This window comes from Salmo trutta, chromosome 17, assembly GCF_901001165.1.
Source record: "Salmo trutta chromosome 17, fSalTru1.1, whole genome shotgun sequence".
NCBI classification, from domain to species: Eukaryota; Metazoa; Chordata; class Actinopteri; order Salmoniformes; family Salmonidae; genus Salmo; species Salmo trutta.
In genome coordinates this window covers 29,104,730-29,113,746 of record NC_042973.1, presented here as the reverse complement: position 1 = coordinate 29,113,746, position 9,017 = coordinate 29,104,730, and positions in this window count along the sequence as shown.

Genomic DNA, 9,017 nt, shown 5'->3' with positions numbered 1-9,017 from the left:
TGAATCATTGAATTCATAAATTGTACTATTATTTTGTGATTTAAAACTGAATTGAGTAAACACTGCATATTCAATATTAATGTATTCATTTTCAATATGGTAGATATTGCATTCATTGTCTGTGTATCAAGTTTACAAACTATAATTTCAAGTTGATCAAAGTTCAATATATTCAACGTCTCAAATGCATTCAGAATACGTTTTCAAATTCAGTTCTCTAATTTCAGATTCAAAACCAGATACATCACCTTGGTTCTTTGCCAGCCAGGAAAAGTAGAAGAGAAAATACAGAATTAAACACTCACTGTGGTAAATAGAAGCTTCTGGCAGTTCTGAAGCCAATGTGGCATGTTGAATTTACTTTCTTCCGTGAATTTGGCTTTAGTGTTAAAATAGTTTCAGGTCACATCAACACCGTCATTCCAGACACCCAGGACCTACTCCAATTCGCATACCGCCCTAACATATCCACAGATGACGCAATCTCTATTGCACTATGTTGGATTCTAGCTTGAAATATACTTATTCATGTTACAATACTATAACTTATTGATTACTTTACATGTATAAGGAATGTATATGTTGGGGTTAATAAACGGTGGATAGGAATTTGGTGTATGAAAAATTACGGAGTGAGACAAGGGGACGTGCAGAAAATTCATATTCTGTTCCTAAGGAGGGAGGCAAAGGGCAAAAGTCTAGTTTCAGTTCCTGATAAGGCAGGCCAGCTGCGGAACTAGGGAGGAGCGAGGAATTTGTCTCAAGGTCAAGTCAGCAGATGAAGTGAGAAGAAACTTCTGGGAGGGGTTCCACAACAACCCTCCTACCTCACACGCATTCACTTCCATGCCCACAAAGGTTCTAGCATCAGGCAGGGCCATGATTATACCAGTGAGAGGAACCAATTAAGTTCCTGCCTAGCAACAGAGATGTATTGGCTGTCTAGATGTGTAAGGAATTGACCCCGTCTAGTGGGAGGTTATAAATATATGTGCTTGTGCTATCATGCTTTGTCTTGCAGCTGTATGACCCAGTGGGTGAATAAAGTTGGTTTGAGCCTTTCCTAGTCGTCTGTTTGTTCAGAACCTAACAACTCCACACTGCACTCTCCCACCTGGACAGGAGGAACACCTACGTGAGAATGCTGTTCATTGACTATAGCTCAGTGTTGAACACCATAGTGCTGAACACTGAGTTATACAGCTGCACCATTGAGAGCATCTTGACAGTACATCACTGGGGCCGAGCTCCCTGCCATCCAGGACCTCTATGCTAGGCCTTAAAAATGTTAAAAGACTCCAGCCACCCATCATAGACTGTTCTCTCTGCTACTGCACAGCAAGCGGTACCGATGCACCAAGTCTTGAACCCAAAGGACCCTGAACAGCTTCTACCCCCAAGGATTGACCCTTTTTGACTCATCACATACACTGCTGCTACTGTTTATTATCTATCCTGTTGCCTACCTACACTACCTTTCAAAAGTTTGTGGTCACTTAGAAATGTCCTTGTTTTTGAAAGAAAAGCACATTTTTTGTCCATTAAAATAACATCAAATTGATTAGAAATGCAGTGTAGCCATTGTTAATGTTATAAATGACTGTTATAGCTGGAAACGGCACATTTTTTATGGAATATCTACATAGGCGTACAGAGGCCCATTATCAGCAACCATCACACCTGTGTTCCAATGGCACATTGTGTTAGCTAATCCAAGTTTATCATTTTAAAAAGGCTAATTGATCATTAGAAAACCCTTTTGCAATTATGTTAGCACAGCTGAAAACTGTCGTACTGATTAAAGAAGCAATACAACTGTCCTTCTTTAGACTAGTTGAGTATCTGGAGCATCAGCATTTGTGGGTTTGATTACAGGCTCAAAATGGCCAGAAACAAATAACTTTCTTCTGAAACTCAGTTTATTCTTGTTCTGAGAAATGAAGGCTATTCCATGTGAGAAATTGCCAAGAAACTGAAGATCTCGTACAACGCTGTGTACTTCTCCCTTCACAGAACAGCACAAACTGTCTCTAACCAGAATAGAAAGAGTGGGAGGCCCCGGTGCACAACTGAGCAAGAGGACAAGTACATTTGAGTGTCTAGTTTGAGAAACAGACATCTCACAAGTCCTCAACTGGCAGCTTCATTAAATAGTACCCGCAAAACACCAGTCTGAACGTCAACAGTGAAGAGGCGACTCCGGGATGCTTGCCTTCTAGGCAGAGTTGCAAATAAAAAGCCATATCTCTGTTCAGTGTCTGTTCTTTTGCCCATCTTAATCTTTTCTTTGTATTGGCCAGTCTGAGATATGGCTTTTTCCAAACCAAGTCTCCCCAAGTCTCCCCAAACCAAGCGTCTACCACTTCCCGTGCATCAGCGACCCTGGTCTCATCTACATTGACATTGTAACCGATCTCCCGTCCTCTGACGGATAGATTTTCTAAGTCATGTCGTTTAATTCCTCTTCCTGGTCTCCCCACTGCTCTCCAGGTCGCTGAGGCACTCTTCCAGCAGGTCCATCGGGTAGGTGGAGAGGATGAACCAGGAGCTGGGGAGGTTCCTGAGGAGTCACTGCCTGGACCGGCAGGGTGAGTGGGCACGATTCCTTCCATGAGTAAAGTACGCCCAGAATTCGCTGCGTCACTCCTCCACAGGGTTGACTCCCTTCCAGTGTGTTCTGGGTTTTCAGCTGGCCCTGGCTCTGTGGACTCCGGGCCAGACCGAGGCTCCTGCAGTTGATGAGTGGTTCCGTCCATCGTCAAAAAAAACAGGCAGACCGCCACCGCAGTGAGACCCCTGTGTTCCACCCTGGGGATCGCGTCTGGTTCTCTACCAGGAAACTCCCACTCCGCCTGCCCTGCAAGAAACTGAGCCCCCGGTTTGTGGGGCCGTCACGAGGTGACGTATAGGTTACAACTTCCCAGTCACTACCGTATCTCACCCTTGTTTCATGTCTCCCTTCTCAGGCCGGTGGTTCCTGGTCCCCTAGCTGATGCTGTCGCCCCCCCCCCCCCCCCCCAGACATCGAGGGCAGTCCGGCGTATGCTGTCAAATCCCTGCTGGATGCCTGGCGTCGTGGGGGTCGGCTCCAGTATCTGGTGGACTGGGAGGGGTATGGCCCGGAGGAGCAGTGTGGGGTTCCGGTGGAGGACATTTGGATCCCAACATCATCTGTGATTTCCACCTTCACTGCCTGGATCGACCCACTCCTCGTCCCCGGGGTCGTCCGCCTGGTTGGCGTCGTACTGCAGCAGGAGACGCGCATCAGAGGGGAGGGGGTACTATCACGTCTACTCCTGTTCATCCCCTCTGGCGTGCGACATTGCGGATTACTAATCACCAGTCCTGGGACTCATCATTACGCACACTTGACACTCATTATGATTCAGATTTGGACCTTATTACCTCCCCTTTATAGGTCCCTTCCTTTTGTTCATTCCTCAGTTAGCATGAACACAGGATCTATACCATCTTGCTTCTGTTACGCTGTCTTGTTTCATTAAATGTTTCACCTGTACCTGCTTCTCGACTCACAGCATCATTGTTACACTAATGTAAGATAGGCTACTATTCATGTTTGAAACAAAGATCAACTGTACTAGTTGGTCAGGCTTTGATCTTGTCACATCTTGATTACTGTTCGGTAATATGATCATACGGTCAGCTACAGCAAAGAAAGACCTAGCAAAGCTGCCACTGGTTCAAAACAAAGCAGCACACCTTGTCCATAACTGCACACACTGAACTAACATCAACAACTTCAATTTCTCAAACATATGACTATTTTACACCATTTTAAAGACAAGACTCTCGTTAATCTAACCACACTGTCCGATTTCAAAAAGGCTTTACAACGAAAGCAAAACATTAGATTATGTCAGCAGAGTACCCAGCCAGAAATAATCAGACACCCATTTTTCAAGCTAGCATATAATGTCACATAAACCCAAACCACAGCTAAATGCAGCACTAACCTTTGATGATCTTCATCAGATGACAATCCTAGGACATTATGTTATACAATACATGCATGTTTTGTTCAATCAAGTTCATATTTATATCAAAAACCAGCTTTTTACATTAGCATGTGACTAGCATGTGACTAGCATTCCCACCGAACACTTCCGGTGAATTTACTAAATTACTCATGATAAACGTTCACAAAAAACATAACAATTATTTTAAGAATTATAGATACAGAACTCCTTTATGCACTCGCTATGTCCGATTTTAAAATAGCTTTTCGGTGAAAGCACATTTTGCAATATTCTGAGTAGATAGCCCGGCCATCACAGGCTAGCTATTTTGACACCCACCAAGTGTGGTACTCACCAAACTCCGATTTACTATTAGAAAAGTTTGATTACCTTTGCTGTTCTTCGTCAGAATGCACTCCGAGGACTTCTACTTCAATAACAAATGTTGGTTTGGTTCCAAATAATCCATAGTTATATCCAAATAGCGGCGTTTTTTTCGTGCGTTCAAGACACTATCCGAAGGGTAAAGAAGGGTGACGCGCCCGACGCGTTTCGTGACAAATAATTTCAAAATATTCCATTACCGTACTTCGAAGCATGTCAAACGCTGTTTAAAATACATTTTCATGCTATTTTTCTCGTAAAAAAGCGATAATATTCCAACCGGGAGTCGTTGTTTTCGTTCAAAGAGAGAGAAAGTAAACATGGTGTCGGCTCATGCATGCGCCTCCAGTCTCATTGTCCTCAGATCGACCATTATCCAAATGCGCTAATGTTTTTCAGCCAGGGCCTGCAAAGCCACCATTCATCGTTCTGGCGCCTTCTGAGAGCCTATGGGGGCGTTAGAAAATGTCACGTTATGCCAGAGATCCCCTGTTTTGGTTAGAGATGATCAAGAAGGCCAATAAATAGTCAGAGAGAGCGCTTCCTGTTTGGAATCTTCTCAGGTTTTGGCCTGCCAAATGAGTTCTGTTATACTCACAGACACCATTCAAACAGTTTTAGAAACTTTAGGGTGTTTTCTATCTAAATCAAACAATTATATGCATATTCTAGTTACTGGGCAGGAATAGTAACCAGATTAAATCGGGTACGTTTTATATCCGGCCGTGCAAATACTGCCCCCTATCCCCAACAGGTTTTAACAAACTATAGTTTTGGCAAGTCGGTTAGGACATCTACTTTGTGCATGACACAAGTAATTTTTCCAACAATTATTTACAGACAGATTATTTCACTTAAAATTCACTGTATCACAATTCCAGTGGGTCAGAACCTTACATACACTAAGTTGACAGTGCCTTTAAACAGCTTGGAAAATTCCAGAAAATGATGTCATGGTTTTAGAAGCTTCTGATAGGCTAATTGACATAATTTGAGGCAATTGGAGGTGTACCTGTGGATGTATTTCAAGACCTAACTTCAAACTGAACGTGCCGTCCTTGGCCAGCTCTCCTGCTATCTCTCTCAGAATGACCTTCTTGATCCTAATCAGTCAGGTTTCAAGACTGGGAATTCAACTGAGACTGCTCTTCTCTGTGTCACGGAGGCTCTCCGCACTGCTAAAGCTAACTCTCTCTCCTCTGCTCTCATCCTTCTAGACCTATCTGCTGCCTTTGATACTGTGAACCATCAGATCCTCCTCTCCACCCTCTCCGAGTTGGGCATCTCCGGCGCGGCCCACGCTTGGATTGCGTCCTACCTGACAGGTTGCTCCTACCAGGTGGCGTGGCGAGAATCTGTCTCCGCACCATGCGCTCTCACCACTGGTGTCCCCCAGGGCTCTGTTCTAGGCCCTCTCCTATTCTCGCTATACACCAAGTCACTTGGCTCTGTCATATCCTCACATGGTCTCTCCTATCATTGCTATGCAGACGACACACAATTAATCTTCTCCTTTCCCCCTTCTGATAACCAGGTGGCGAATCGCATCTCTGCATGTCTGGCAGACATATCAGTGTGGATGACGGATCACCACCTCAAGCTGAACCTCGGCAAGACGGAGCTGCTCTTCCTCCCGGGGAAGGACTGCCCGTTCCATGATCTCGCCATCCCGGTTGACAACTCCCTTGTGTCCTCCTCCCAGAGTGCTAAGAACCTTGGCGTGATCCTGGACAACACCCTGTCGTTCTCCACTAACTTCAAGGCGGTGACCCGATCCTGTAGGTTCATGCTCTACAACATTCGCAGAGTACGACCCTGCCTCACACAGGAAGCGACGCAGGTCCTAATCCAGGCACTTGTCATCTCCCGTCTGGATTACTGCAACTCGCTGTTGGCTGGGCTCCCTGCCTGTGCCATTAAACCCCTACAACTCATCCAGAATGCCGCAGCCCGTCTGGTGTTCAACCTTCCCAAGTTCTCTCACGTCACCCCGCTCCTCCGCTCTCTCCACTGGCTTCCAGTTGAAGCTCGCATCCGCTACAAGACCATGGTGCTTGCATACGGAGCTATGAGGGGAACGGCACCTTCATACCTTCAGGCTCTGATCAGGCCCTACACCCAAACAAGGGCACTGCGTTCATCCACCTCTGGCCTGCTGCCCCCCCTACCTCTGAGGAAGCACGGTTCCCGCTCAGCCCAGTCCAAACTGTTCACTGCTCTGGCACCCCAATGGTGGAACAAGCTCCCTCACGACGCCAGGACAGTGGAGTCAATCACCACCTTCCGGAGACACCTGAAACCCCACCTCTTTAAGGAATACCTGGGATAGGATAAAGTAATCCTTCTAACCCCCCCCCCTTAAAAGATTTTGATGCACTATTGTAAAGTGGTTGTTCCACTGGATATCATAAGGTGAATGCACCAATTTGTAAGTTGCTCTGGATAAGAGCGTCTGCTAAATGACTTAAATGTAATGTAATTTAAATGTAAACTCAGTGCCTCTTTGCTTGACATCATGGGAAAATCAAAAGAAATCAGCCAAGATCTCAGATTTTTTTTAGACCCCCACAAGTCTGGTTAATCCTTGGGAGCAATTTCCAAACGCCTGAAGGTACCATCTGTACAAGCAATAGTATGCAAGTACAAACTCCATGGGACCACGCAGCCATCATACCGCTCAGGAAGGAGATGCGTTCTGTCTCCTAGAGATGAACATACTTTGGTGCGAAAAGTGCAAATCAATCCCAGAACAACAACAAAGGACCTTGTGAAGATGCTGGAGGAAACAGGTGCAAAGGTATCTATATCCACAGTAAAACAAGGAAGAAGCAAGGAAGAAGCCACTGCTCCAGACTATGGTTTGCAACTGCACATGGTGACAAAGATCGTACTTTTTGTAGAAATGTCTGAGGAAACAAAAATAGAACTGTTTGGCCATAATGACTGTCATTGTGTTTAGAGGAAAAAGGGGGAGGCAAATGGGTCTTCCAAATGGACAATGACCCCAAGCATACTTCCAAAGTTGTGGCAAAATGGCTTAAGGACAGCAAAGTCAAGGTATTGGAGTGGCCATCAGAAAGCCCTGACCTCAATCTATAGAATATTTGTGGGCAGAACTGAAAAAGCGTGTGCGAGCAAGGAGGCCTACAAACTTGACCCAGTTACACCAGCTCTGTCAGGAGGAATGGGCCAAAATTCATCCAGCTTATTGTGGGAAGCTTGTGGAAGGCTACCCGAAACATTTGCCCCAAGTTATACAGTTTAAAGGCAATGCTACCAAATACTAATTGAGTGTATGTAAACTTCTGACCCACTTGGAATGTGATGAAAGAAATACAAGCTGAAATAAATCATTCTCTCTACTATTATTTTGCCATTTCACATTCTTAAAATAAAGTAGTGATCATAACTGACCTAAGACAGGGAATTTTTTGAAGGATTAAATATCAGGAATTGTAAAAAACTAGGTGTTCCTTTTGTCCAGGTGTGAAAGGGCAGTGTGGAGTGCATTTGAGATTGCATCATCTGTGGCTCTTTTGCGGTGGTATGCAAATGGGAGTGGGTCAACGGTTTCTGGCATGATGGTGTTGATGTGAGCCATGACCAGACTTTCAAACCACTTCATGGCTACCGACGTGAGTGTTACGGGGCGGTAATCATTAGGCAGGTTGCCTTCGCTTTCTTGGGCACAGGGACAATGGTGGTTTGTTTGAAACATGTAGGTTTTAAATACTAGGTCAGGGAGAGGTTGAAAATGTCAGTGAAGATACTTGCCAGTTGGTCCGCGCATGCTTTGAGTACACATCCTGGTAATCCGTCTGGCCCCGTTACTATGTGAATTTTGACCTGTTTAAAGGTCTTGCTCAAATCGGCTACGGAGAGCTTGATCACACAGTCGTCCAGAACAGCAGGTGCTCTCATGCATGCTTCAGTGTTGCTTGCCTCAAAGCGAGCATAAAAGGCATTTAGCTTGTCTTGTAGGCTCACGTCACTGGGCAGCTCGCGGCTGGGTTCCCTTTGTAGTCTGTAAAATTTTTCAAGCCCATCCGACGAGCATCAGACCCGGTGTAGTAGGATTTAATACTATAATTTGTTATATCATTGATGGTCAGTCCTTGCATCCGTAGCTGTCTATGAATTTGTGAGTGGTTACATGACATCAATTACAAAATAAAAATAATTTTTAAAGCACTTCTGATTCTCTTAAAAAAAGATGACATCAATTTCAAAAGAAAAACATTTGTAAAGCACTTCGTATTTTTTCTTATTGTCCCTCTCCCTCCGTTTCTCTTTTTCTCGCATTCTCTCCCTCTCTCTTCCTACCTCTCTCTCATTCTCTTTTTTTCCACACACACACAACAAACAAATAAAACGTTTGGCCAGTTTGGTCAGGCTAACAAAAATAAATTGTAAACAGTTTGCAATGTCCCCTCCTACTCAAATCTTACACCTAATGTCATGTGCTCATAAGCCACATTGTTTGAGGCTTTGTCTATACAAAAGTGTATTGAAAATAAACAGCCGTATTTTTTTGTGCATTCATACAGCACAATAAATTACACCATGGCTCTTGAATAATCTGTGGATTAGACGGTTGGGTGTAGTTGCTAGATAGCCACTCTTACCCTTGTCAGGACATGATGATCATCTGTGCTG